This window comes from Schistocerca serialis, chromosome 9 (assembly GCF_023864345.2).
Source record: "Schistocerca serialis cubense isolate TAMUIC-IGC-003099 chromosome 9, iqSchSeri2.2, whole genome shotgun sequence".
Taxonomy (NCBI): Eukaryota; Metazoa; Arthropoda; class Insecta; order Orthoptera; family Acrididae; genus Schistocerca; species Schistocerca serialis.
Genome location: NC_064646.1, coordinates 216,798,997 through 216,826,641, shown reverse-complemented (window position 1 = coordinate 216,826,641; position 27,645 = coordinate 216,798,997).

The following is a 27,645-nucleotide window of genomic DNA, read 5'->3' as shown; positions in this document are numbered from 1 at the left end:
ACTTACTTACTGAAAGTTATTCAAACTAAAGGCTGTTAGAGGTCACGTATGCATTTCTTTTATTTAATGATGGACAAGGTAACCAAAATGTATTTTATAATTCATAATGAGTAGAAGATTTGGGTCAGATGGATTAGACAGAGGTTGTGTGTGGACATTGTGTCTTCGGTTTGTATGGGATGATGAATTGGGGTTTGCACTAGGATTTTATCTGTACTTGTTCGAGGAGACTGACTAGAGGAGAGAGTTGTTATGGAGGTGAAATGATATTGGTGATAAGGTTTATATGTAGCGACGTATTGAAGAGGTATTTTTGAGGTATTGAGATTGTGTGAAGTTGATGATTATTGGAGTTTTGGTGGACAAGAAGTAAGGTAAATGATATTGATGATAAGGTTTATATGTATCGACGTAAGAGGTATTATTGAAGTATTAAGATTATGTGATGCTGATGATTATTGGAGTTTTGGTGGATAAGAGCTAAAGTAAGTGAGGAGCATATTTTTTTTTGTTGGTTTATATGGAACAAGGAGGATGAAGATGGCAGACTAGAACACTCAAGTAGAAGGAAGATTGTCTACACATACACTTTGTTAAATCACTAAGCAGTATATACTTTTTTTTTGGAGAGAGGAAGTATTTGCATATCTTGGCACACTGACAGTTGTTCAGCAACCGTACATTTGATCTGGCTTGGCAAACATTGGTCTTGACGTAATGACTATGACGTTGACTAACTATTATTGACTTTTATACACTGCTGCCACTACTATTTGATACACATGTCGAACATCAAATCTTTGACAGAACTGCATTTACACAGTTAACACTATTCAGTTACACAGTAGTACCTAATGTGGATGAAAGATGAGTGAGTGTGTTTTGTGTGTTTTCCCTTCCTAATCCCAAATAATTGGTACCGACCTATATCCTAAATATTATTTTACTTGTTTGTTGCGGCTTGCACTGACACCCATAAATATTATAGGTTTACTGATATTTGTGTATTTGTAATATTTAATATGACAATTATCTGATATCATTTGTGTGTTTATTATTATTTTTATGTTTAGCGTAAGAGCATTGATGATAATTTTGTAAAAGCAATTGTGTGTCCATTGAAACTGTTGTTCGTGCTTACACGTATTAACATTGGTGGGTGCCACTTGGAAATGTTTAATTTGTGCTGATAAACTCTGATGAACTGTCTAATTAGTGATAGTGAATATTATGGACTGTTACCTGCACTTGTTCAACATGATGGGTGCCACTAGGAGATGTTTAATTTCTGCTGATGAACTCTGATGAACTGTCTAATTAGTGATAGTGAGTATTATGGACTGTTACCTGCACCTGCTCAAAATTGCTGGGTGCCATTGATGGAGTTGCTTCTATTGAAGTGATGTCACTTGTTGGCGTCTGCACCTGCTCAACATTGCTGGGTGCCACTGATGGAACTGCTACTACTGATGAGGTCACTTGTTGCTGTCTGCACCTGTTCAACATTGCTAGGTGCCACTGATGGAACTGCTTCTACTGAAATGATGTCACTTGTTGCTGTCTGCACCTGTTCAACATTGCTGGGTGCCACTGATGGAACTGCTTCTACTGAAATGATGTCGCTTGTTGGTGTCTGCACCTATTCAACATTTCTGAGTGCCACTGATGGAACTGCTTCTACTGACATAATGTCATTTGTTGCTGTCTGCACCTGTTCAACATTGCTCGGTGCCACTGATGGAACTGCTACTACTGATGATGTCACTTGTTGGTGTCTGCACCTGCTCAACATTGCTGGGTGCCACTGATGGAACTGCTACTACTGATGAGGTCACTTGTTGCTGTCTGCACCTGTTCAACATTGCTAGGTGCCACTGATGGAACTGCTTCTACTGAAATGATGTCACTTGTTGCTGTCTGCACCTGTTCAACATTGCTGGGTGCCACTGATGGAACTGCTTCTACTGAAATGATGTCGCTTGTTGGTGTCTGCACCTATTCAACATTTCTGAGTGCCACTGATGGAACTGCTTCTACTGACATAATGTCATTTGTTGCTGTCTGCACCTGTTCAACATTGCTCGGTGCCACTGATGGAACTGCTACTACTGATGATGTCACTTGTTGGTGTCTGCACCTGCTCAACATTGCTGGGTGCCACTGATGGAACTGCTACTACTGATGAGGTCACTTGTTGCTGTCTGCACCTGTTCAACATTGCTAGGTGCCACTGATGGAACTGCTTCTACTGAAATGATGTCACTTGTTGCTGTTTGCACCTGTTCAACATTGCTGGATGCCACTGATGGAACTGCTTCTACTGAAATGATGTCACGTGTTGGTGTCTGCACCTGTTCAACATTGCTGAGTGCCACTGATGGAACTGCTTCTACTGAGATGATGCCATTTGTTGGTGTCTGCACCGGTTCAACATTGCTGGGTTCCACTGATGGAACTGCTGCTACTGAGATGATGTCACTTGTTGGTGTCTGCGCCTGCTCGCCATTTCTGGGTGCCACTGTTGGAGCTGTTTAAATACTGCTGATGAAATGTTATGAGACTGCTATTTGCACCTGGTGACCATTGCTGGGTGCTACTGCTGGAACTGTCAACTACTCTGAGGAGTGCTACTTGTTTTTGGACTATTGAAAGGATTTTATGTGAATATTGGTATAAACTGATTTTTTGTGTATTTAATGTTTATGAAATATTATGAGACTCTTACCTACACCTATTCGTCATTGCTGGTGCCATTGATTGAATGACACTGTGTAAACTATTCTGTAAAATCACATGTATGAAAGCATTTGTATTCCTTACTGTATTTTATTTTAGGTTATTGAAGGGTCAGTGCAAAGCCAAAATTTATCTAGTTATGTGATATTTACTTATTAATATTATCTTTTATTTTTGTCTCTTTTTTTTTGACGAATTTGGTGGTATTTTCACCACCAATGCTGGCAAAAATACCATCAAATTCTAGCCCGTGGAGGAGGGGCATATGAAAGGTGGCTACACTGAGTCACAGCGCCAGAGATTGCGCCAAGGAGTTTTATTCCGCCGCCTCCACTGGCAGTGCTTGTTCAGAAGTGGTGGTGGTTAGTGCTTGCGGAGAGGATGTTGATAGCTGTACTATTTGAGGCCATGTCGTGTGCAGTTGTTTTGATGGGCTAGACAGCAGATGTTGTTCGAATGGGGATGTTGTAATGATCAGAGTGTATTTTTCGTCAATATATGAAGGTAAAAAAAAACATTTTTTTTAATTTTTTTTAAATTTCCTAACTAACAATGTCTCTTGGTCACAGGTTCAGTCAACAAAGCATCTGGCTTGTGTTAATGTATTAGAGTGTAACTCTGGTTTCTATGTGCAATCATAGTATTTCTGTTTTTTTTTTTTTTTAAATTACTTCATTGTAAATGGCGTTTAAAGCATCTTGTCGTATTGAGGAAGAACCGTGCCAGACGTGTCCGTTGAATCACACTTCCACACACTGAACAGCTATACTTGTGCCTTGTTGTTTCGTAGCTTTCATAGTTGCTGGGGACTTAATTAATTAATTGTGTTATCGGAAATTTCGTTTCATTCTTTGTTGTTATTCTATGCAGTCAGATTGCGTACTAATACTAGGCAGGGCCAACCGTTTACGAGACCTCGTAGCCGGACATACAGCTACTAAAATTATAATTATTTGCATAATATTTAAATAAACCCCCATGTAATAGTTAGCAAATATGTACGGAAGATGCAAATGTACGTGTGTCATAGTTTTGACGAGAATCAGAGCAAACACGGTTAGATAAACTTTGCTTGGAGCTTGTTGAGCCAGGAATAGAAGTTAACACTGGAGTTTAGAAATATGAAGCTTTGTCAACAAAGATATTACAGGATTGGTATTCTTACATATACAAGGGATAGACACGATTAGAAAATGTTCCCGTAAATCAGAAAAACAAACTTAGCATACTGTTGCAATGACATCAACCACAGTTACCGCCTATGCACTGAAATTTGGTCAGTATGTAAGCCTTTAGAAAAATGCATGTGTTTCCAATACAGTATTTTCTTTTTCACTTTATTTGATGTGATACCTTACAACATGTTGATTCAAAATGTATAATCCTCTGTCTGCAACTATGGTTTAGTGCAAACTGAATTTCTCTTTGAATAGCCACTTTACCAACCAATCAACACCACCTCCGCCCCCTCGCCCCCCTTATAAAACTCCCCCCGCCTAACCAAGTCGCATCACATGAATGACTGCGAGAGTTTGAAGGCCAGGTTCGGCCCTAACTGGAAATTTTTCCCTGTCCTTCGCACCTGTAGTAGGTATCTTTTCTTCGTAAAGTGTGAGAGCTGTTTATGAAAATGTATCTGTTAAGTGTAGGTGTGTAGGTGGCTGTGATGCGTGTGTGTGTGTGCGGGGGGGGGGGGGTGGGGGGTGGGGGGTGTAGTGCACTGTCGTATTCGTGTTTGGCGACGATAAGAGAACGGAGAGTGTGAAACCCATTGCTGGCACATAGGCTACTTATCTCGAAAAGCACCGAGGGGGCCGCATCCGACGGACAGATCACCAACAACAGTGTGGCATGCCCTCACTTCACGAGACACTTCCGAGAAGTTTGGAATTTAATCCATGGTATTAGCGCAAGGACTGGTGATCGGAGCCTCCGCGCCACCAGCCCTCTGCCGTGAGAGTGGAGAAAATGTGAACAGCGCGCGACTTACCTGGACGGCAACCCATCAAAGTACTGGCTACATCCGACGGTGCTTAACTTTGGTGATCTCACGGAACCGGTGTATCGTTTCGGCATAGCTGCTGACCAGGCGGGCTGTGTTGCTGAGGAACTCGTGTGGGAATACACGTGTGCAGCCGTGGACGGCAGTAGAAGCGAGCAGCGGTGCCATCGGTCACTCACTAGGGTTCGGACGCATACATCGCGTCGCTCCATGTCGAGGGGCAGTTCGTGAGGGCTGGCTACGCTTAGACAGCGGGGCAGTAGACGGCGGCTGCACGCTGCATTCGTGCCGCGGCAGGCAACAGACGTAGACAGGAGCCGGCGCTGTGTCACGGTCTGCAGCGGTACGGGCGATGGCTACATGTCGCAGAGGCGGTAACGGACGGCGCCTACAACTCGCAGGGGCGGCGGTTGGCGGCATCGCAGACACCGGGTGCAGAGCAAGAGAGACGTCGAACGGCGGACACAGTTTCTGTTGAGCATCGTCGAAGGGTTTAAGAAGTCAGATATTGACTCCGGGTCAGACCGGATGGTGAGCAACCCTGCAGTCCTAGGTCGGCTGGTTAGTTACTTAGTCAGTCAGTTAGCTTCATGTTCCATAGAACATTTTGAGCAATAGATCGTAATGCTGTGGAAGGAATCATTTTACATTCACATCGCAAATAACGTTGTGCATATAGTTAGGTCCTGAACATTTCTTTCTAAATTTTTTTCTTTTCTCAAAAAGAAAGAAAAAGTTATACAGGCGTTGTGAATCAGTAAGTCCAACCTAACTCCTTTGAGACGTCACAGTTATTGAAATTCTTCTACAGAATAGAAGGATTTCCCAAGAAAAAACTTTCTCAGTTTGTTTTCAAATCTTACTTTGCTGTTTGTCAGACATTTTATATCACCGGGTAATTGATCAAAAATTTTTGTTTAAGCATTTTGAACCGTTTTTGGTGCTACAGACAACATCAGTGTGGAGTAATGAACGTCATGTTTCCTTCTGGTGTTGTAATGATGCCTACATCACTGTTCCTATTGAGTTGTAGTGGATTATTTACAACAAATTCCATGAGGGAATAAATATACTGCGAAGCAGTAGTCGTAATGCCCAACTTCTTAAACAGACGTCAACAAGATGATCGTCGTTGATACCATATATTACGCTTACACCACGTTTTTGCCCAACGAAAATCCCAGAACATCTTTCCGTATGACGTTATTGAATGAAAATATGCGAATTATATCACCTTACTGATTTGTCTTTCCCCAAGATTTGCAATGATTGTAAGTGTAAATGTGGCTGAACTACGTTGTTTTAGGAAATCCAAAATATTCTTTTTCCCGTTTAAATTGCCATCAGTGTGGACAACTAAACGTTTCGAGCTTTAAACCCTATTTGTTACACTTATCATTGGTATAGTACCCATATATGTACAGAACTGAATACGTTGTGTCTTTGTAAAATTGAGGGTTAGATCATTGGCGGAAAACCAGTCAATGATACTTTAAAGAATTTGGTTTATCATTTCTTATATTTCTGTATGTATACTGGGATTGATCACAGTACTACTGTCATCTGGAAAAGGAATGAATTCTGCTTGTTGTATATTAGACGGAAGATCGTTTGCATATACGAGGAATAATAGTGGACTTACGACCGAGCCGTGGGGAACCCCATACATGATTGCTCCCCAGTGAGAATTATGACCCCAGACTATATTGGTTGAATTACTAAGTACAACTTTCTGCATTCTTTTGGTTAGATATGATATTATCCATTGTTTAGCTATACCATCAGTCCCATAAAACTTCAGTTTATGTAGGATAATACTGTGAGTCACACAGTCAAATGCCTTAGACAGGTCGCTAAAAATACCTGGGGAAATGGAACGTAAGAGTCAGTGGATTGTCATAATGTAATCTTTAACAGTGTTGGGGACAGAAGTGAGCGTTATGAAATGTAATATGGGTGGTGGTGGTGGGTAGTGTTTAACGTCCCGTCGACAACGAGGTCATTAGAGACGGAGCGCAAGCTCGGGTTAGGGAAGGATTGGGAAGGAAATCGGCCATGCCCTTTCAAAGGAACCATCCCGGCGTTTGCCTAAAACAATTTAGGGAAATCACGGAAAACCTAAATCAGGATGACTGGAGACAGGATTGAACCGTCGTCCTCCCGAATACGAGTCCAGTGTGCTAACCACTGCGTGTAATATGGGTGCTGAGATAAATAATATTGTGAGCAGTTTCTCATGATATGAATACACGTTTTATCAAACAAAACGAATTATTAAGAGGGATTCGTTTCAAGTTTGCCAGACTGCGAGGAAAGTGGAGGGAATTGAGGATAGTTTAGGAGAGTTGATTGAAGAGCAGGGCCTCATGTGCAAACAGCGTCTTGAAAGCCCAAATTCGCAATGAGAGTCATTAACGACAGGGTGACTGCTTGTGAAGGAATCGTTCCTCGGAGAGCGGGTTGAGTAAAAGCATACCCGCGATTCAGGACTAAGAGAAATGCTAAATAATGTAATGACTGGGCAGGGTAAAGTGTTGCAAAGGTGTTTCATGGGCCAGACAACAAGAACAAAACATTTTTCTGGAGAGGGATGGTACTGTATTGTACATTACGTTGCTGACTAAATAATATTACTGTTAAACTGAATGATGTCCAAATTAAGTGTGTGAAGAATAATTTAGCCTGAAGTGTGACAAAACATCTTTAGAAACATTCTCAAATTATCCCCATGTTACATTTTCCTCGTCCAGTGGGAGTAATTCAAATTGAGCTCGTACAAGTGTTTCGGAGCAAACAGTTCATCGTACATTGTCGCACATGGAGCTCCACAGCAGACTACCCCTAAGTGTTCACATGTTGACCCAAAGACATCGTGACACGGGCCCATCGGGATTCGAACGTCGATCAATGGAAACGTGTCGGCTCTTCGGGTGACTCACGTTTTTGCTGCACTTGGTCGATGGTCGTCTCTACAAACGCCGCCATCGAATGAACAGCTGCTCGAAACGTGCAGCACACCACGGACATAGGCTGGTGGGAGAAGTGAGGCATTCTCCTGCGCTCTCATGGGATCTGTGTTGGTGAGCGAAGTCATGCTGACAGCTGCGAACCACCTGCATCCCTTCATTCTTGATGTCTTCCCCGACGGCGATGTCATCTTTCAGTAGTTTAACTGTCCGTGTCTCGGAACCAGAATCGTGCTGTAGCGGTTTGAGGGGCATTATAGTGAACTCACGTTGATGTCACGGCGACCAAATTTGCCTGATGTAAATCGCATGGAACCTATGTGGGTGCTATCGGCCGCCATCACCGCTCACGCAAATCAGCGGCTAGTTATTTACGCGAAGTGCATGACCTGTGCGTAGACATCTAGTGCCACATACCTCCACTAACCTACCAGCAATCTGTCGGATCCCTGATGCACAGAATCAGTGATTAAGCAGCTATTAAGGTTTTATAACGTTTTGTCTCATCAGTGTATGAACATACCTCATTTCGCTACTGTTTTGAAACTTGAAGAGAAGTTCCAGGATTTCGGCATTTTATCTTCAGTTGAGCATTCGTTATAGCTCACAGAACTTTTTCTGGAAGTATAGGAACCTGAAATTTCAGTCACGACGTACTGGGCGATTTGCAGACTTTTGTTAAGGTATACAGCTTTTGATTTTTTGTCTTTTTTTCATGTAGCTTCCTGTGTTTACAGGGAAACAGACAGCACACGTAACAGCCGTTAGTATGTTTAGTAGGCCAAATGGCGTACGACACCCGTTTCCACCCACCCATGTACTGAGGTTGGATGAACAATTAGCGCAGTGTACGCGTTGTGCCAATTTTTTGTCCTGATGACTTACCTTACTGCCCAAGTACAAGAAACATCCGTTTTTATAGGAGGTGTAATCGATCACTAACTCAAAGCAAATGTCACTTCATCGCAAAAATTATCAGCATTATTAAAACTTTTACGAAACATTGTCGTAAGTGCTTGTTAATAAGAGACTGTCAGCTCGAATAGGCTCGTACGATTTCAGCAGACTGTATCTTCGATATGGTGCGAATTTTAACCTACACATCGAAACTAAAATTTACCTTTGCACCAGTAGCAGGTTTCGATTGATGTGGTTTACGGTAGGAGCCCGCTCGTTCTCTCTTGTTACACAATTGCGAGAACATTCCGAAAACTTCGTTTTTTAACAGCACGGAACGTCACCACAGTGGAACCTGCGTGTAAGAGGTTTCTTTAATACAGAGCTGCCTCAGTGAAGGGCCGGCCGCAAAGAATCTCGCATGGCCTCACTGGTGTCCAACGCGCCTCAATGAATAGTATGTGATCTTTTGTGAGCGTTTGTAAAGACCCCTATGTGCCCCAATTTCGAAAAACTTTGAGTGTATTCTGAGGCTGTATAGCAACAGTAGCGAATGCAGCAATTCGAGATATATTCTCAAAAGTAGGAGAAGTCTTTTTACAGACTTGACATTTTCGTCACTGCCTCTAACGCTTTCTGAATGTAAATTGGAGTCGGTTTTTCATAGATGCCTTCTACTCTTTTCATTACGAAAAATTCATTTGGGTGCAAATGTGCTCTGGTAGCAGGGGAGACGGGGAAAAAGTGGCCATGTCGAGAAAAGTGGCCACTGTATACTATTTGCCCTGAACAATGCTGCTGCTTGTCAAGAAGTGGTCAAACAACACTGGTGGCCAAAATTAAAGCAACAATGCTAAATTTAGCAAGATTGCGTTTATTTTGCCAGAAAACTGTATAAACATGTGACAATAAAGTAGAAACAATGAAAAGAATACAGAATGTAAGTAACACCAACATGCATAGCGACAGACAAAAACGTTCTTCGTTTTTCTCCAATGGATTTGTGCACTAATTCTGACAACTGGTTAATGTGCTCAGTATGGATTGTGACCTCATCTGGCAGCAATACAGGTTTGTCAACAGCGGGGCATACTGTGAATGATGCCATCAATTTCATGTTGAGGCAATAACGCCCACTCTTCCTGCAGAACTGCTCGCAAGTCTTAGAGAATGGTTAGTGAACGATGACGAGATTGAACCCGTCTCTTTAGTGCATCCCTGACATGCTGTATGGGATTATAATTGGGAGAGCGAGCAGGCCACACTATGCGTGCAGCATCTTCCGTTTTCAAGAAAACATCAATCACTCGTGGTCTGTGAGGTCGAGTTCTATAGTCCATCAGTACGAAGTCTGGACGCACAGCACCTCGTGACAAGCGCACATGACGTCCGAAGATCTCGACACAATACCTGACAGCAGTCAAATCTTGCCGATTCGCCCGTACAGTTTCACGAAGAGGTTTTCGAGCTGTCAACATAATCCTTGCTCCTCGATATCAGTCTCTTTCCACAATTTTTGGGTTCAGAAATCGTGTTCTTTCAAATGTGAATCTGTCGAGAATTACTCTCCAGACGAAATCTGTGAAAAAACACTGACCCACTATTCCACCGTCCAGGTGGCGTATTGACGACTCCACATTAGACATTCCCTTCTGTGAAGACGTCTCAGAGGTAGACATACAGCAGGTTTCCGAGAGTTAAGTCCACTCTGCCGAAGCCTTGTGCACACCCTTTGCCTCGATACAACGCGTCCAGTGGATGCTGGCGTCAGATGTCCGTTGCCTTGCAGTACTAAGGCAGTGCCGTCGTGCTCATAAGACCAAAGAACGGTCCTCTCTTTCTGGTGTTACACGTGGTCGGCACTGCTCTGGTCTTCGGTATACAGCTCTATAAAATGTCGCCACATCCGAGAAAAAACGTAACGATTCACATTAAGTCACTGGGCCGCATCAGTTTGTGACTGTCCCGTTTCCATGCGATCTATGGGCTTCTATCGCAGAGAGTATGGTAGGCGTCTTTCTCTGTGCCTTACTACACCGTCTGTGAGGGTACACACAGCAGTTGCGGACGTGGGACTACCAGGCAAACACTACTCTGTTTTGAAACTTCCTGGCAGATTAAAACTGTTTTCCGGACAGAGACTCGAACTCGGGATCTTTGCCTTTCGCGGGCAAGTGCTGTACCATCTGAGCTACCCAAGCACAACTCACGCCCCCTCCTCACAGCTTTACTTCCGCCAGTACCTCGTCTCCTACTTTCCAAACTTCACAGAAGCTCTCCGGCGAACCTTGCAGAACTAGCACTGCTGGAAGAGCGGGTATTGCGAAGACATGGCTTAGCCACAGCCTGTGGGATGTTTCCAGAATGATGTTTTCACTCTGCAGCAGAGTGTGCGCTGATATGAAACTTCCTGGTAGATTAAAACTGTGTGTGCCAGACCGTGACTCGAACTCGGGATCTTTGCGTTTCGCAGGCAAGTGCTCTACCATCTGAGCTATCCAAGCACGAGTCACGCCCCGTTCTGCAAGGTTCGCAGGAGAGCTTCTGTGAAGTTTGGAAAGTAGGAGACGAGGTACTGACGGAAGTAAAGCTGTGAGGCCGGGGCGTGAGTCGTGCTTGGGTAGCTCAGATGGTAGAGCACTTGCCCGCGAAAGGCAAAGGTCCCGAGTTTGAGTCTCGGTCCGGCACACAGTTTTAATCTGCCAGGAAGTTTCGCATCAACGCACACTCCGCTGCAGAGTGAAAATCTCATTCTGACTACTCTGTTTGGTAGGCGCCCCGACGTCATTGTTGGCATGGTTGTCCGTTGACCGGAATGCTATCTTCCGTGCAGAACACGATCGTACTGACGTCTGTTTTCAGTATGTATGATTATATCGTGAAACAGCGCTTTGTTGCTTTAATTTTGGGCGCCAGTGTAGTTCTAACGTACACCATCAATGTTGTCATTGAGTCTGACAGAGTAAGCTTGTCCCGTTATTTTTAAGTTAAAAGTTTTTTGATTTTTCGGCTGCCAGACGCAAGCTAAATCTTACATATCTTTGTTATCTCACTTAGCGTAGCACATTTTTTTTACATCATCAGTGTTTTAACTGTCTTTTGACCTACAGATGTAGTTCCTTGTTGCTTCTTTCGGTATGAGAATTTCTTCTGCGAACCTCTATTGCTGACACGGTGTCCCATCTGAGGAAGTCGCAACACCACTCGTCGGGAAATGCGACCAAGGTGTTTTCCCGGACAATTGCTAGTTACTTCCATACATCGCGCATAATATTGCAGATCTAATATAAAAATCCGCTTGAAAACAGTCTGCTACAGGCTCCTGGTATTGTTTCAGGTACTAAGGTAGGTAAAAGTGGCCACAACGTTAAGCTTCAGAAAAATACATATAGTTCTTATGTATTTTCTTGGTCACATCAAATATTTCGTCGGATACCTTACAATATGGAAATTCAAAACGAGCTTCTATGAGCAACCATGGTTTGACGAATTTAATTTTCCCTTAGAGTGGCCACTTTATCCCACCTTTCGCTATTCACGCTGTTCACTTTGCTCTTATCATGTTCTGGTAAAGCTAATCACCGCGTCATACTGAGAAAGTTTTTTGGAAAACTGAGTGAGCTCCATTGGCACCCAACGTGCACCTAGGGAAGTAAGGATCCACGTAGAAAGAGCCCCACCTGTCTGGGTAACTCTTATAGAACTGAAGTGTGCAGGATTCCCCACAGACTGCCCGCTAACGATTATTTTATCGCTACAGGCGTCCATCCACTTGGCACGTAGCATACCTTCATATTGACGTTTTTCGGAGAGATTGTGTCGTCCACGCAGTCTGGACGGTAAAACCAAAATACCTGTCTCCAGTGACACAACATATATCTCTAACTTCTCACTAATGCTTACCTCGTTAGTGCAGCTGACTGTCCTGTTTGTGCTTCTAATGTTAGGAACCAGGTATCTCCGGCTTGGACGCCACCATACAACGTACATAGTCACCTCGGACATGATGAAGAATACTTTAGAATAAATTTGCTTAGTGAAATTTCTGAACTGTGACATCTACACTTAACATACTCATTGAACTCTGCCAGTTGAAGTGGTTATCATGGGACTGGTAAGAGGAATGATCGCGGACATCTAAAACCAAAGGCAGCCACTACACACTAATTCATCCCACGATTCTAACAGTACCATGGTAGGACAAGATTCAATCATCGAAGAACTTCATGATAGTTACAGCGCGGGTGAAATTTAGTCATTCGAAGTTCAACAGTCAACAGACATCTCTGTTGTCGCCTTAACTTCAGTGCCCCCCACCCCCTCCCCATCTGTTTAGGGAGAGGAAGAAGATCCAAAGCGTATATTCTTACAATGTCCTCGAAACACATATCACAGCAATGTAATTGCAAATAATCGTCGGGTTTTTGGTCATCATTTCCCAATAAGCTCCGAAACCTTGTTAGCATCCAGCAATATAGAAACGTATAAAATATCCTAAGAGTTCGTCAACAATGGCAACATCCCGATATAGCTAGTCTAATGTTCTTGGTATTTAGAATGCCAGGGGAAGACCAAAACGCAATTAACTGAATATAATCCACGTGCTACTCAGTATGATATGAAACGCTCACCTTATAAATGTCAATATATACCTCATATATATATGTGTGTCTGAATAGAGGTGTTCGTATGTCTGTAAGACCAAGTATTGTAGAACACTGTTCTCATTTTCTGTCATGATGGTACTTACAGACTTGCATAAATATTCAATTTTCTATTCACAGCTTTTGAAACAGTTCTCAAAGGACATACAAAAAACATTTTATTGCTAATTTAGATAAATATTTATTAATATGAATTGAATTTGGATATCTCAAATATGTACCAACCGTGATTTATCATTTCGTATTATGTTACCAGTAGGATTTTTATAGCGTGGTATTTCTGTGTATCTTGGGTGACATTTTTGTCTTGTTTACTCGTTTCAGTACACTGTTGATGTAAAATAAGTTTTACGTAGGAATCTGTTCTTCGTTAAGTCTATTTCGAGCCGTGGCGCCATTGAGTTAGTAGACTGTCCTGTCTGGCGCCACTGGCTCAGGTCTAGTATTGACTATCCCTCTTGCGACCCCATTGCCAATATCTATGAGGAAGAGTTGGTATCTGTGCGTTGTGTCCTCAGAAGGTCTTTGCTTGTCGATATATACATGGAGTTCGCGGGCCCGAGGACGAGGCACGAAGTTTGGGCATTGGCGGTGATCACAAGGCCCGAGCGGCCGATGCCAAGAGCTGCGCAAGGAGGGCCTTCGCAGAGCGAAAATACCGAAATACTTCCCCGGGGGCAGCGTCGACTACAAGCAGCAGGCCGACATTCCGTCGGTTGGTTGGCAACATTCGTGTCGGACGACCGCTCGTAGCCTAGCTACCCTCTTCTACTTGGCTTTCATCGGCACCACTCAGTAACCGCTGCGACGCACCGTGGATCCATGGAAGTGCTTGGTAATAAAGGGAGCAACATTCTGCAGCCCGCCCGGCTAGCCGTGCGCTCTGACTCACTGCTTCCTGAGCGGGAAGGCGTGCCGGTACCCGGCACGAATCCACCATGCGGATTAGTGTCGAGGCCCGGTGGATGGTTTTTAAGGCGGTTTTCCATTACCCCTAATTCCGCCTCAATTACACTATGTCGGCGATTGCTGCACAAACACTGTCTTCACGTATGCATACACCATCATTACTCTACCACGCAAACGTTGGGGTTATATTCGTCTGGAATGAAACGTTTCCGGAGGGTCCACTGAGGCCCGAACAGCACAGTAATCCTGGGTTCGGTGTGGGGCGACGGTGGGGTGGGTGGACTGCTGTAGCCTGTTGTGGGGTTGCGAGTTACCGAGGGCTGCAGCGGGGACGAAACCTATCCATTGTTTCTAGGTCCCCAGTTCAACACATACATAAAACATTCTGTAATCCTCCTGGTGATTTGTTTCATTGTCTACCTGCCCTTCTTATTATTGTTTGGTTTGTACCAGACCCTCAGAGTTTTACTCGGTCGGCTCTTTGGTCGTAAATATAGGCAGTAGTAATGTACTAAGACACTAACTGTGGTTTGAAAATTTGTCCCGCTACCGTATTACCTTTCCTTTCTGGTTTGTACACGATCATTAATGTTCTAATTAATCAGCTCTTGGTCGTAAACACAGCCGGAACAATTGTACTAAGGCAAAGGTTGCCGTTAAACGAAAGAGGAACCTTGTGGTTATATTTAGCTGTTAACCGGTTCAATTCTTTGATTGTAGTTGCATTTATCAGTCTGAACAACCTTTGCACTAAACTGTTCGTTTCCGTGTTTGAAAGACCGGGTCATTGTTTGTGTATTTTAGCTGTATCTTGTGGTTACGTCGAGTGGTTGATGTTTTAAGACGTTCCTTCAGTGCGGTCTAAATAACTGATAATCAGTTTAACCTTGAAAATTTTAACAATTAACTGTCACCAGGGCTTTAGTCAATTGTCACAAGGGACGGGTTGGGGCCCTGTCGCACCTTGGTTGCCGATTGAAATTAAGAGGTCGGTTGCTTTGAATTAGGTCTTATCATGGTCATATTGTTTGCTAATCTGTTTAACTTTTAGGCAGAGGTGCGCATCTTAACCCCGAACCTTTCGACATACAGCTTTCAAATTAAAAGTTAAGACATTTGTTCTGAGTAACTGAATCACTCTTGTCATCATTGGTGCTTATATAGTTTTCAAGTGTGGCAGAAGGGCACTTAATAAGACAGACTGTGTCCAGAGCGGTAGTAAACACCGCTGTTTCACCCGATAACGGGCGGGTTGCAGGTCCGGCCGTCTTGTAATCATTGTCAAATTGTTTGCTGTTTTGCAATACAGCACTTCAGATTTCTTTTGCAAAGATTAAAAGCTCTTTAGGTTTACGGTCAAAAGAATTTTGCAAATTTGTTCATTCTGTTAAAGAAAATTTTATGATTAAATTTTCGATTATCTATAAAACATACTTTATATATTGTTAAATAAACAGATGTGTGAAAAGAAAGTTATACGTTGTCCTTATTTCCAGAAAGTAACATGTATCATATTTAATTTTGCCTCAGGGTACGACTTAAACTTACATGTACTCTAAATCGTCAAAACGAATTGTAGTACAACATTTCCAATGTTGAGACGTCTGTATGGGCACGTTCCGAAAGGCAGTAAATTTAAAAACGTCTGCCAGTTGCACAGAAACGCTGCTGCAATCCCCAGGTCACTCACGGGCAGTTCTATTTTAAACGCCGCTTAACAAAGCGCAGCACCGAGGTTAACGTCCGGGCATCGACTCCATCTGCATGGAATCCTGCCGTTATTTGCACCGAGTGAGGCTTGCCCAATTAGCGCCGCTCCATACTATATGTGCCAGCATTTCGGTAATCGCCCACCCAGTTGCGACTGACAACATTATTAATCTGATGACATACCCGATTTTCTGGTACCGCAAGCAATTATAGTGCGATATATCTTGAGCGGGACTGTACTAATGAAAGGGCGGTTCCCGATCCGTATCGAGCGCTAATAGAACGCTCGCCAGCGCCGGATGATTGCTTAATTATTGTACGACATAATTTGAAGCGGTACGCCGTAGCAGTCCGAGATAAACATGTCCGCTCCATAAACACGCGCGGTCGGGTTTCCTTTCTTGGGCATGCATTCACGCAGCGGGGACGCTCCCCACAATTGCTTAATGAGCTCCTGTCCGGTGGCTTTTATTGTTACTGCAGCGGTCGTGAGCTTCGGTACTTTGTGTGTCTGCTATGAGCGCGACTTGAGCTACGGCACATATTCGCTCCCAACACGACTCTACTGCCAATTAGGAGCGGCCGATCCTTAATGTCTTAGCATGTTCGACCGCAGTTCCACGAGCTGTTTCTTATTGCTACAGGAAATTGACAATACGTTAGCTGAAATAACTACACCAAATCCATGCTGACAGAAAGAATTTTTCGACGCATAGAGATCGTAAATGGGCATTCTTCCGTACCCGGTGGCATTTATACCAAACCGATAATCTGCACCACTATTCAAAAATCGTTGGTCCCGTAATGTACACTGACGAAAAAAATCGCAGTACCAGAAAAAATAATTAGAGTAATGAAATTTCAGGAATACATTTGTTTAGGTGATTAAGTGATTTACAAGGCAGGATCACAGGTTGGTGCAAGCGAGAGGTAAGCCATTGTAAATGTGAAGTGTTGATATATCAAATTGTCGTCGCGTTTCCAACCAGTCAAACTGTCATCTGAACACAATATTTCAGCGGTCCACCTGGCCGCCATCATCAGGCGAGAAAAGCTGCGCTACTCTCGCCGATAACTGATTCCTCTGGCAAATGACAGTACCTTTATATGCATCGGAAGTCAGCAGCACTTGCGCTAAATACAGTGCGCGTGCACTCAAACATTCCTGCTGACCCCTGGGTCAAAAAGAGTTGCAGCGCCTCCGGTGGTGAATACTGTTGAAAACGATATATAGTTACAAATGATTATTCATAGCCGGGCGATTCAGATACCGTTGTTTCTTCATATCTGATAAAACAGGATTCCACGGTTTACTTAGCGGGTATCCATTATCACGATTAATGATATTATCTGCTAGTCTGATCTCAACAGATTCTTTTAAAACACAATCCCAGTACCGTGAAGCATTTGCAATTACTTTCATCTCATTGTATAACATCCTGTGTCCCTCTGTAAGGCAATGCTCAGCCACCGCAGATTTATCTGGTTGCAACAATCGCGTATGGCGATGATGTTCAATACACATGTCGTTGACAGTACGAATAGTTTGTTAAGTCCCATAGGATTTCACACACACACGAATAGTTTGACCAATGTAAATTTTCCCGCACTCACACGTTATTTTGTAAACGCTATCTTCCTCAAACCTAAATCATCTTTAACAGAGACAAGAAGTGCTCGAATCTTAGCTGGCGGACGAAAAACACATCTGATCTCATATTTCTTCAAAAGTCTACCTATCTTGGGGGATACATTCCCAGCATACGGAAGAAAAGTCACAGAGCTAAAGGTGTCTTCAGAAGGTTCAGGTAGAGGTCCAAACTCAAAAACAAGTCGAATTTGTCGGTTCGTATAGCCGTTATTATTGAACACGTCCTGAAGATGTTGCAATTCCTGTGGTAGATTCTCAGCATTCGGGACGGCATATGCTCGTTTAACCAAGGTCGGTAAGAGTTGGTTTCCAGTAAACACTGTGTCCAAGAGTTCCGTCTTCTTTTCTATAAACTAGTGCATCCAAAAAAGGTAACTTTCCCCCCTTTTCAATTTCCATCGTGAAATTTTTGTTCGGATGAAGAAAATTGAAATGGTCCAATAACCGGTGCAAAGAGTCTATTCCACGTGGCCAAACAAGAAACATATCGTCAACATATCTCAGAAAACACAAAGGCTTCAAGAAAGAATTTGATATACTAATACCCCGGGAAAGCCTACATAGTCACATGAAGTTTTGATACATTAATAACCGGTATAACCGCCAGAATGTTGAATGAAAGCATGGAAACGTGCATGAGTTATGTTTTACAAGTGCCGGATGTCAGTTTGTGGGATGCAGTTCGATGCCTGTTGCACTTGGTCGGTCAATACAGGATTGGCGAGCGTGACCCAGTTGGAAAACACCCCTCGATTTCTGTCCATGAGTGGCAGCACAAATCGAATCACCACATTTACGTACAGATTTTTCGTCAGAGTGCGTGGGATAACGAAGGAAGTGCTCCTACTGTCTTGCGAAATCGCATCCCAGACCATAAGTTCAGGTACTGGTCCAGTGGGTCTAGCAGGCGGACAGGTTTGTTGCAGGCCCTTAACTGGCCCCCTAACAAACACACAGCCATCATTGGCACCGAGGCCGAACCAGCTTAGAAAACACAAGGGACCTCCACTCTGCCCTCCAGTGAGCTCTCGCGTTAACACCACAGATGTGACAAATGGCAGTGGTTTGAAGTCAGCGGAATTCACCTGCAGAGCGCCTGGCTCGGGGCACTCCTTGAAGTAACCGATTTGTAACAGTTGGGTGTGTCACTGTGGTGCCAACAGCTGCTCAGACTTTTGCTGCAGGAGCAGTGCGATGTGCCAGAACCATACAGCGAACACTATTGTCTTCCCTCTCGATAGCGCAACGTGGCCGTTCGGAGCCCGGTCTTCTTGCGACCGTACATTCCCGTGACCACCGCTGTCAACAGCCAAATACAGTGGCTACATACCAGCCAAGACTTTCTGCAGTATTGCAGAAGCACTACTACACGACCTCATTCAGTTCAGCATACTTGTCTAACATGAACTCACCACATCCAATCTCAATGGCAGTCAACGCTCACGACCTTTACAACGTGTATTTAAAGCAAACCTCATTTGAATGCTCATACTGGCACTAAAAGCGCCATTCTTATGTGACTGGCGGGAAATTTGAATATTCATCATCTTTGAGATGTAGAAACACGCCAACCACTTTCATTTGTATGAATATATATATGAAGATGGTATCTGTTCTTTCGGATAGATACCATCTTCATGTAGATAAGGCTTACCGGCCAATGAACTTCAGTGCGGCTGCACTCACATTGCTGAAACTCTTACGGGAATGGGTAGATTGACTGCCACGAGTAATGAGTATAGTGGGCAGGGGCACCACAAATGTAGTGTGTGGGTAGTAAGTTGGAAATGTGGGTCTCACGGGGAGCATGCCACAGATAAGTCCCTGCAGTCGCGGTATCATCTGTGTCCTCTATGGCTCACTCGGATAGACCGTCTTCCATGCAAGCAGGAGATCCCATGTTCGAGTTCCCTCGGGGCACACATGTACAACTATCCCCGTTGATTTTTATCAACGCCTGTAAGTGGCTAGTAGTGTGGATTTCATTGTAATTTCACACTTTCATTTATGTCACACAACTCGTGTTTGGTGTTGCGTTTGTATTTTCATTTTCGTAGTTGGCCTGAACTGTTAATTTAGCTTTTTTAGCTATTTTTTAGGGCCAGAGAGAATACCCTATTCACCAAAAATATCTTGTTCCTCCCAGTATTTAATGTGCTTCTGCCCCCTCTCACCAACTGATTGACAATTTCTTTCCTCTCGCCAGTTAATACTTTATGCGCATCTTCATGGCGAGGATAGATTACAAGAATTTTTAAACGAACTGAATTGCATTCAGGAACAAATCCAGTTAACAGTTGAAATCGAAAAGGAGAGATACCTTCCATTTTCAGATGTTTTGATCGGTGCCAAGACGGTGATACTTTGGGACATGCAGTATATCAAAAACCACGCACACGGATTTGCATTAAATGGAAAAGCTGCCACCAGCCTTCCAAGAGGATGGTTGTTCTCGGAACTTAGGTTCACAGAGCAAGCAAGCATCGGTGCTGCTTCGCAGTGCACGCATCACTGTTGACGAGAGCAGTCCCTAGGACGAGCTACTGCACTTAAAAAGCCAGCAAATGTTCTCCATAGCAGACAAATAAGGCGGTACGAATGAAACCAAAGGAGGGCGTAACAAATACAGATCAAGACATAGATTATGCAACTGGCTTTCCTGCCACACGTGAATAGACTATCGTCAAAAATAGGACAGATTCAAGTATAAAGAAAAAGTGATTTTTCGCCCTGCAGTGAAAACAATAGCTCTCTTGGATAGGGATTGGAAAAACTGGTACCCATATTTCAGTTCTGAACTACCGATTTTTTTAGTATTTGCTCGCTGTGGGTTAAAACAGTTTTTTTTACATTTTTTACTGATAGCCGGATAAAAAAATATATCAATTTGCCACAGCTATCTAACATTTTAAATCGCTTCAATAGAACTTTTTTTTAGATGAATAATGTTTACTCAAAAAATTTCCATTGCTTTGAAATATTCGATTATTATAGAAAGTGGAGCGATCAGTGGTATTTTAAAAACAAACGGCTCGAAACTGGCAACTAACTCACGAAGTGAGAGTTACTACCGCAGTGCTGAGACTGTTGTGTACCTGTTGTCGTGTAGGGTGGCCTGTTAGGCGGGACGCGTTATGTGCAGTGTGCAAGAGTTGCCCGAGCCTGGTCTATACCGTAGCTTTATGTTGCCATCCTCGGACATTGGTTGTATTGTAGACTGGCACCATCCCTAGTTTAGACGTTCTTTACGAGGCTCTGTACCAATGAGGCAGAATGGTCCATTTGCTTCGAAAGATTAAAAACGGGAAGGAGGCACAACAAACTTGCAACATCATCGAAGCAGTAATTTTGACGGACGGACTTACGATTTTACTGATGTGGTGTAAACTTGGTGTAATATTTATCGTTGCTTCAGAGTGAAAAACGGATGGCATCAAAAAGTGACTGCCGAGGGAAAGCTCTCACCGTCGCTGCGCCCGTCGGCTCCACCTTCGCAACATTTGCTGAAAACAAAGAGACCGATTTCTGCCGAAGCGTCATTCCTATATCGATCGACATCCCCTACTCCACCTTCGTTAGAATTTTTCAATCTTTGTTCTAAGTCTTCGCTTATTATTGGAAATAATAGCGGTAAAAAACCGAAAATAGTTCATTTCTGAAACCGGTTCTGTTGGGAGGTTTTAACAGTCAGGTTAAACAGGAGACGTAAAAATCCGGTATAACATAAAACCACGTGTTTCAGCTATAGCAGCCATCCCTACTCTTGGTTTCCGTTAAGTCTAGGGTTCACGGGATTCCCTGCGAGTGTGGTCTTTTGCATATGGGTCACACGACTCCTACGGTACATGAAAGATACATGGAGCAATAAAGGTACACCCCTCTCTTACACCCCAATAAATCGGCTGTGGTCACTCTGTGCTATACGAAAACGTCGAAATATTAGCGTCTAATTCATCTTTTTGGGTCTCGTTGATTTAATGGAGGCAGCTGTTTCAGCTTGTGTAAGTCGTGGAATCCGGCGCTTTCTTTAATTAACTTGCAAAGCCGTCGCCACAGCGCAACTCATGTTGATAAATTGACTTCCGAGCCTGGATCGAACGCTAACGCATCACCAAGTCACACAAATGTGTTCTTCGTTGCCGCCGATCAACGTCTCTAGCGCCGCTGTTTTAAAGGTACGAGGGCCTGTGCTGTCGCGTCAGTCATTCGGCTCACCTTGAAGGTCAATCGGTACACAGCCGAAATATTGGAATACGAAGCGGAATACGCGACTGCACGCCAGAGATGTTATGGAGCAATTTGTTGACTTGGGTTTAGCGCGTCGGATTTTTTTTTTCAGCCTAAAGTTAGCACTTTTGATGAACAGAACAGTATTATTGACTTCTATTTCACCAATGTTACTTTGTTCATTAAATGTTTTACGAGGAATCGTATTTAATGAACACAAAATTTAGATTTTTTTCCCTCTGTATTTTAAATGCTTCGACTCTTGGATCTGTTTCACCATCAGTCGATGACTTCCTTTCCCGTTCATTCAATCCGGTAACAGTCGTTTTAATTGTAGACTTGCAGCGCTACAATTAGATTGTTTCCATTGATATTTCGTAATGACATACAACCGCAGGCTAATATTGTTTTCCACTGATATTTCGGGCGCGCGTATTGTCTGAACTACCTCAACACTGAGCTTCCAAGCTCAGCTTCGCCGAAGCCGTAGGCGCCTGCGAGTCGCAGACAGTAGTCGGCAGCACACACGCCGCCAGTGGCGAAGGCGTACAGACATTACATTCGCTTATCGATGTATTTTCAGCTGCGATGACATCATGACGAATTCTCTGCAGCTTAATTATCCCAAGAACCGGATTCCATACTTTGTCCAAATTAAAACCATTATCTCTATTGATTAAATTATTCGCTAATCAAATCTTATAACTTCCTTGAAGACATAATCTCTAAAGGAAGAGGTGCATGTTAGAATCTTCACATCACTGTAGTTCAAGAATGTTCTTTATCAATACAATGTTCGGCCACAGCTTACTTGTCTGGCTGTGATAAGCGTGTGGATCTTCCATGTTCCATACATTTCTCTTGATCGGTGCATGTTGTTTGACCTATGTATGACTTCTCACAATTTTGTTAGTGTTTCGTTCCTATGTGCTTCAATGTTATGAAACATCGGGTGGTACTACTTTTCTACAGGACAATTCTGTGATGACATAGATTTTTGGGGATAAAGGAGAAGGGTAAAAAAAAAAATGGCTCTGAGCACTATGGGACTCAACTTCTAAGGTCATAAGTCCCCTAGAACTTAGAACTACTTAAACCTAACTAACCTAAGGGCAACACACACATCCATGCCCGAGGCAGTATTCGAACCTGCGACCGTAGCGGTCGCGCGGTTCCAGGCTGTAGCACCTTTAACCGCTTGGCCACCCCGGCCGGCGAGAAGGGTAAATGTATCAATTTGAGGTAAGAGACGCTGGTTCGGAAACGGTCGAGTCGAAAGTTATAGACGAAACCAATCTCGTACTTTTGACAGTGTAACACGTTTAGCGGTTCTGTTGTTATTAATATTGTGGTGTAGGCAGCTTTCAGAGGTAGTAGTATGAACCAAAACAAGAAAATATGTCTAGTAAACGTGGGTTCTAAAATGCAAAATTTAAGAGCTATGAGCACTTGTTCCTCTTCAACACCGTCTCTTCTGCTGCAAGCGTACTGATTTCCATATTTTGTATCAGATCGTATGGACCGAAGCGAGGCTAAAAGCGCAGTATACCTTGAGGTCACGAAAGTCCTAGGATTGCGCTGTGTACATATACAGATGGCGGTAGTATCGTGTACCCAGGGTATAAAAGGGCGGTGGATCGGCGAAGTTGTTATCTGCACTCAGGTGATTCAAGTGAAAGGGCGTCCGACGTGATTAAGGCACCACGACGAGCATTAACGGACTCTGAAAGCGGAATGGTAGCTGGAGCTACACGCAAGGGACAGTCCATTTCGGAAATCGTTAGGGAATTCAATATTCCGAGATCCAGAGTATCATGCGTTTGCGGAAAACTCCGAAATTCCAGGCAACTCTCACCACCGACAACACAGTGGCCAGCAGCCTTCATTTTGATTATAGTCGTCAGTGCTAACAAACAAGCAACACTGCGTGAAATGACCACAAAAATCTACGTGGGACGTAAGGCGAACGTTTTCGTTGCGACAATGCGGCGAAATTTAGTTTAATGGGTAGCTGACGATCGACGCGAGTCCTTTGCTAACAGCACGACACCGCCTCTCCTGATCGTGACCTTATCGGTTGGAATCTAGATGACTTGAAAATCATGGACTGGTCAGATGAGTCCCGATTTCAGTTGGTAAGAGCTGATAGTATGGTTCGGGTGCGGCGCAGGCCCTACGAAGCCATGGACCGAAGTTGTCAATAATGCATTGTGGAAGCTGGTGGTGGCCCCATAAATGTGTGGGCTGTGTTTACATGAAATGGACTGGGTTCTCTGGTCCAGCTGAACCGATCGGCTACTTGGAGACCATTTGCAGCCCTTCATGGACTATTGTTTCCAAACAACGATGGAATTTTTATGGATGATAGTATACCACGTCACCGAACCACAATTGTTCGCGACTGGTTTAAAGAACATTTTGGACAGTTCAGGTGAATAATTTCGTCACCAAGATCGCCTGATATGAATCCCGTAGAACATTTGTGGGACATACTCGAGAGGTCTGTTTGTGCGCAAAATCCTGCACTGGCAACACTTTTGCAATTATGGACGGCTATAGTGGTGGCGTGGTTCAATACTTCTGCAGGGAACTCCCAACGACTTATTAAGTCCGTGCCGCGTCGAGATGCTGCACTACGCCGGGGAAACGAACGTTCGACACGATGCTAACGATGGCTTTTGTGACATCGGTGTGTATGGACTCCAAAATGCGTACCTTTAAGAGCTATGGGCACTTTGTTCAGTAGAGATGTGTTTCACAGTAGCGAAGGTAAAGTGTGCGTTTTAGAGTCCACTTTTGCTACACTTTGTTTCTCGTCTTGGTTCATACTACCATCTCTGAAAGTTGCCTGCCTTACAGTCTTAGCAGTACACGTATTCAACAGTCAAGGGCGTCAGAACGATTTTCGCTTCTAACTTTCGACTCGGCAGTTTTCGGACCAGGGCCCCTCACTTCAAACTAATACATTTATCCTTCTTCATCATCCGTGAAAGTTCGTAACATCACCAGGTGATCATCCTGTAGGAGTGTGCTGTAGCCACTAACAGCGAAAAGTTCTGTCTCCTGCGCTGTCTACATACAAGGGCATATGACTTAACATGGAGATGAATGATCGGACGGCAATATTGGCCGGGAGAACTCATCGGGGATTTTTCGGGCGCCTAATGCAAGTCTTTTTGTTTGTCGCCACTTCGGCGACTTAAGCGTCGGTGGCGATGAAATGATGATAAGGACAATACGCTGTGGCACTTCTTTATGAACCGCTTAGCAATTCAAGAAAGATTTTCGTTCTCCAAACTAATTGTACGTATATAATGGAAAAAACTGTGTTCTACAGCGTCATGATTTATGTAAAGTGTCATGTTTGTCTAAGAGTAAGGACACAGTAAGGAGCTAGCACTCCTGATTTGTTTCAAGTTTCAGTATATATAGATATTCACGATAATTCTATTCCATTCTCTTCTGTTTGTCTTTACGACAACCAGTACGATTGCTGCCTTTGTTCTGATGAATGTAAGTGCCTGTTTCTAATTGAAAAAATAATCATTGGAAAGATTCTTTCAATCTTCTCTATGTCATTTCCAATCCGTTACTACGTATTACGAAACATTAAAGTTAAATGTCGCAGTTCCAGTTGTACTACTAGAGGTTGGAGTTGTTTGCGTAACACCATTACCTTATTTTCATTGTTAATAGACATTATATGTATCTGTCTACCTTTCAAAAGAGCCTGCGCATAGTTTATTTGCTTCTGAAGTCCGAAACTTTATTGGTTTACGAGTTCTAAGTTATTTACAGCGGACATATGTTTGCATTGCAAAAAAATGGTTCAAATGGCTCTGAGCACTATGGGACTTAACTTGTGAGGTCATCAGTCCCCTAGAACTTAGAACTACTTGAACCTAACTAACCTAAGAACATTACACACATCTATGCCCGAGGCAGGATTCGAACCTGCGGCCGTAGCGGTCGCGTGGTTCCAGACTGCAGCGCCTAGAACCGCTCGGCCACTCCGGCCGGCTTTGAAATGCAGGCAAAGCTACTCAGTTACTTTGGCTTTAGCAGAAACCAATTCAGTGACTTTTTTTTCCCTTAAGAAAGAAAATAATTGGATCCAAATACAAGTAAAAGGTACAATATTACATGCAGTGTTTACAAATAGTTCAACACTAAATTAAGAAACAGTATTTAACTTTGACTACCATTTCTCTGAACTGCGACGAGTTTATAGCCGATTCTCTTGAAATATTACTGCAAGCTACAAAAGAAAGGTTTCAGAACTTCTTGTTGAGAGATAAATTCAAACAATGATAGAGGCGAGTTCTCTCTTTCTCTCAAACACACACACTGCCGAGTGGAGAAAAACCCGGACCCGGCGGGAAATCGAACCCGGGACCCTTGATTGGGTAACAGTAGCGCTAACCTCAAGCCCATGAGCTACCAGCATTATCGCCAGATATTCGTGGCTGAGTCACAGCCCTGATCGTGTAGCGTAACGCACAGAGCACTAGCCTGCGAAACCAGGAGGTGAATTCAGTTCGAATCAGATTGACAGTTTGACGGCCGTATTCTGTTACAACGGCCTGCCTGGGTGTGGTTTTCGGGAGGGTACTTTGAAGACTTTCGTGTCCAGAAGGGTATCCAGCCACAAGCTTACATCCCTGTATACAGGGTGTTCGAAAATTCCCGTTACAAATTTCTGTGACTTGTAGAGCATACTGGACAGATGACATTTTGCAATGGAAGCCATGTCCAGTAAAGTACCGTTTTCTGTGCTCCAACTATTTGCAAACATTTATCATGCATGACTCAGTACATCACTTGTTTTATAATTCCATTCATTAACAATGGACGGTAAGAAAACGTAATGCAGTACGGCCTCTTCCAACTTGGGAGTGCGGCGTCTCCTTGGAGCACTACAGTCTTGCCTGCTGATGGTGGTGGTACCCCCTTCTCGCAGCCGTTACCTAATTTTGCAGAAAAGGGTTTGCGGTGAAGTTGGACGTTGTGGGTGCCGTTATTCCTGTTGCATGAAATGATTTTGAAAGTACTCTTTTATGTTTCTTACAAGCCACGGCTAATTTTTCTCAGGGCGCTGTCGCCAGAAATATCATACGTATCCCAACGTGAAGACAGCCGTCTTACTCACGATGGATTAAAAATCTTTTTTTAATATAACGCGATAATCCATTTAAACAACGCTTCATTATTTTTTCTGTGAGGCTTGATGCTCCAGGTTAGTTGCCTATATGCAATGGCGGGGTGTAGATATTACTGTTAATAAAAAAATGTACTTCTGGCCTAATATGAGTTGGAAAATATTACAAGACGCCGTTTCCAGTTTATTGAGAGTATTCTTTTTAATACTTTTAGCATTAAATGACTGTTAAAAGAACTTATATAATTTTTGTCATGAATGGCGTCGCTACGATAATGAGCCTATACAAAATGGACAAGGCAACATTTAATTATTACGTACTTAATCATATGCAGGATAGATACTCACTACTGACTAAAACACATAGTGCAATTATTAATTTCATAGATATTCGCCAAAATTCTATTACTGCTACAAATAATTGTATCATTTACAGACCGTGAACAGTTAGCGTCCAACAGCTAGAACATCAGAATCGATAAGATAATGAAACAAAAAAATACGCTCATTCTTCTTGTACAAGGGGACAAACATAGTAATAATTGCTATTCTAAAAGCGCAGATAGCGCTTCTCCATTGTTGGGTATCGACGAGTCATTTATACTCTTTTTTTTTTTTTTTTTTTTACCATAGGCTATGCTATATAACGACCTTGATAAAGGCCACGAGGAACTCTTCCATTACTGTGAGCTTCGCCCTACGAAAGGTAAATGCCAGTGTGTTGG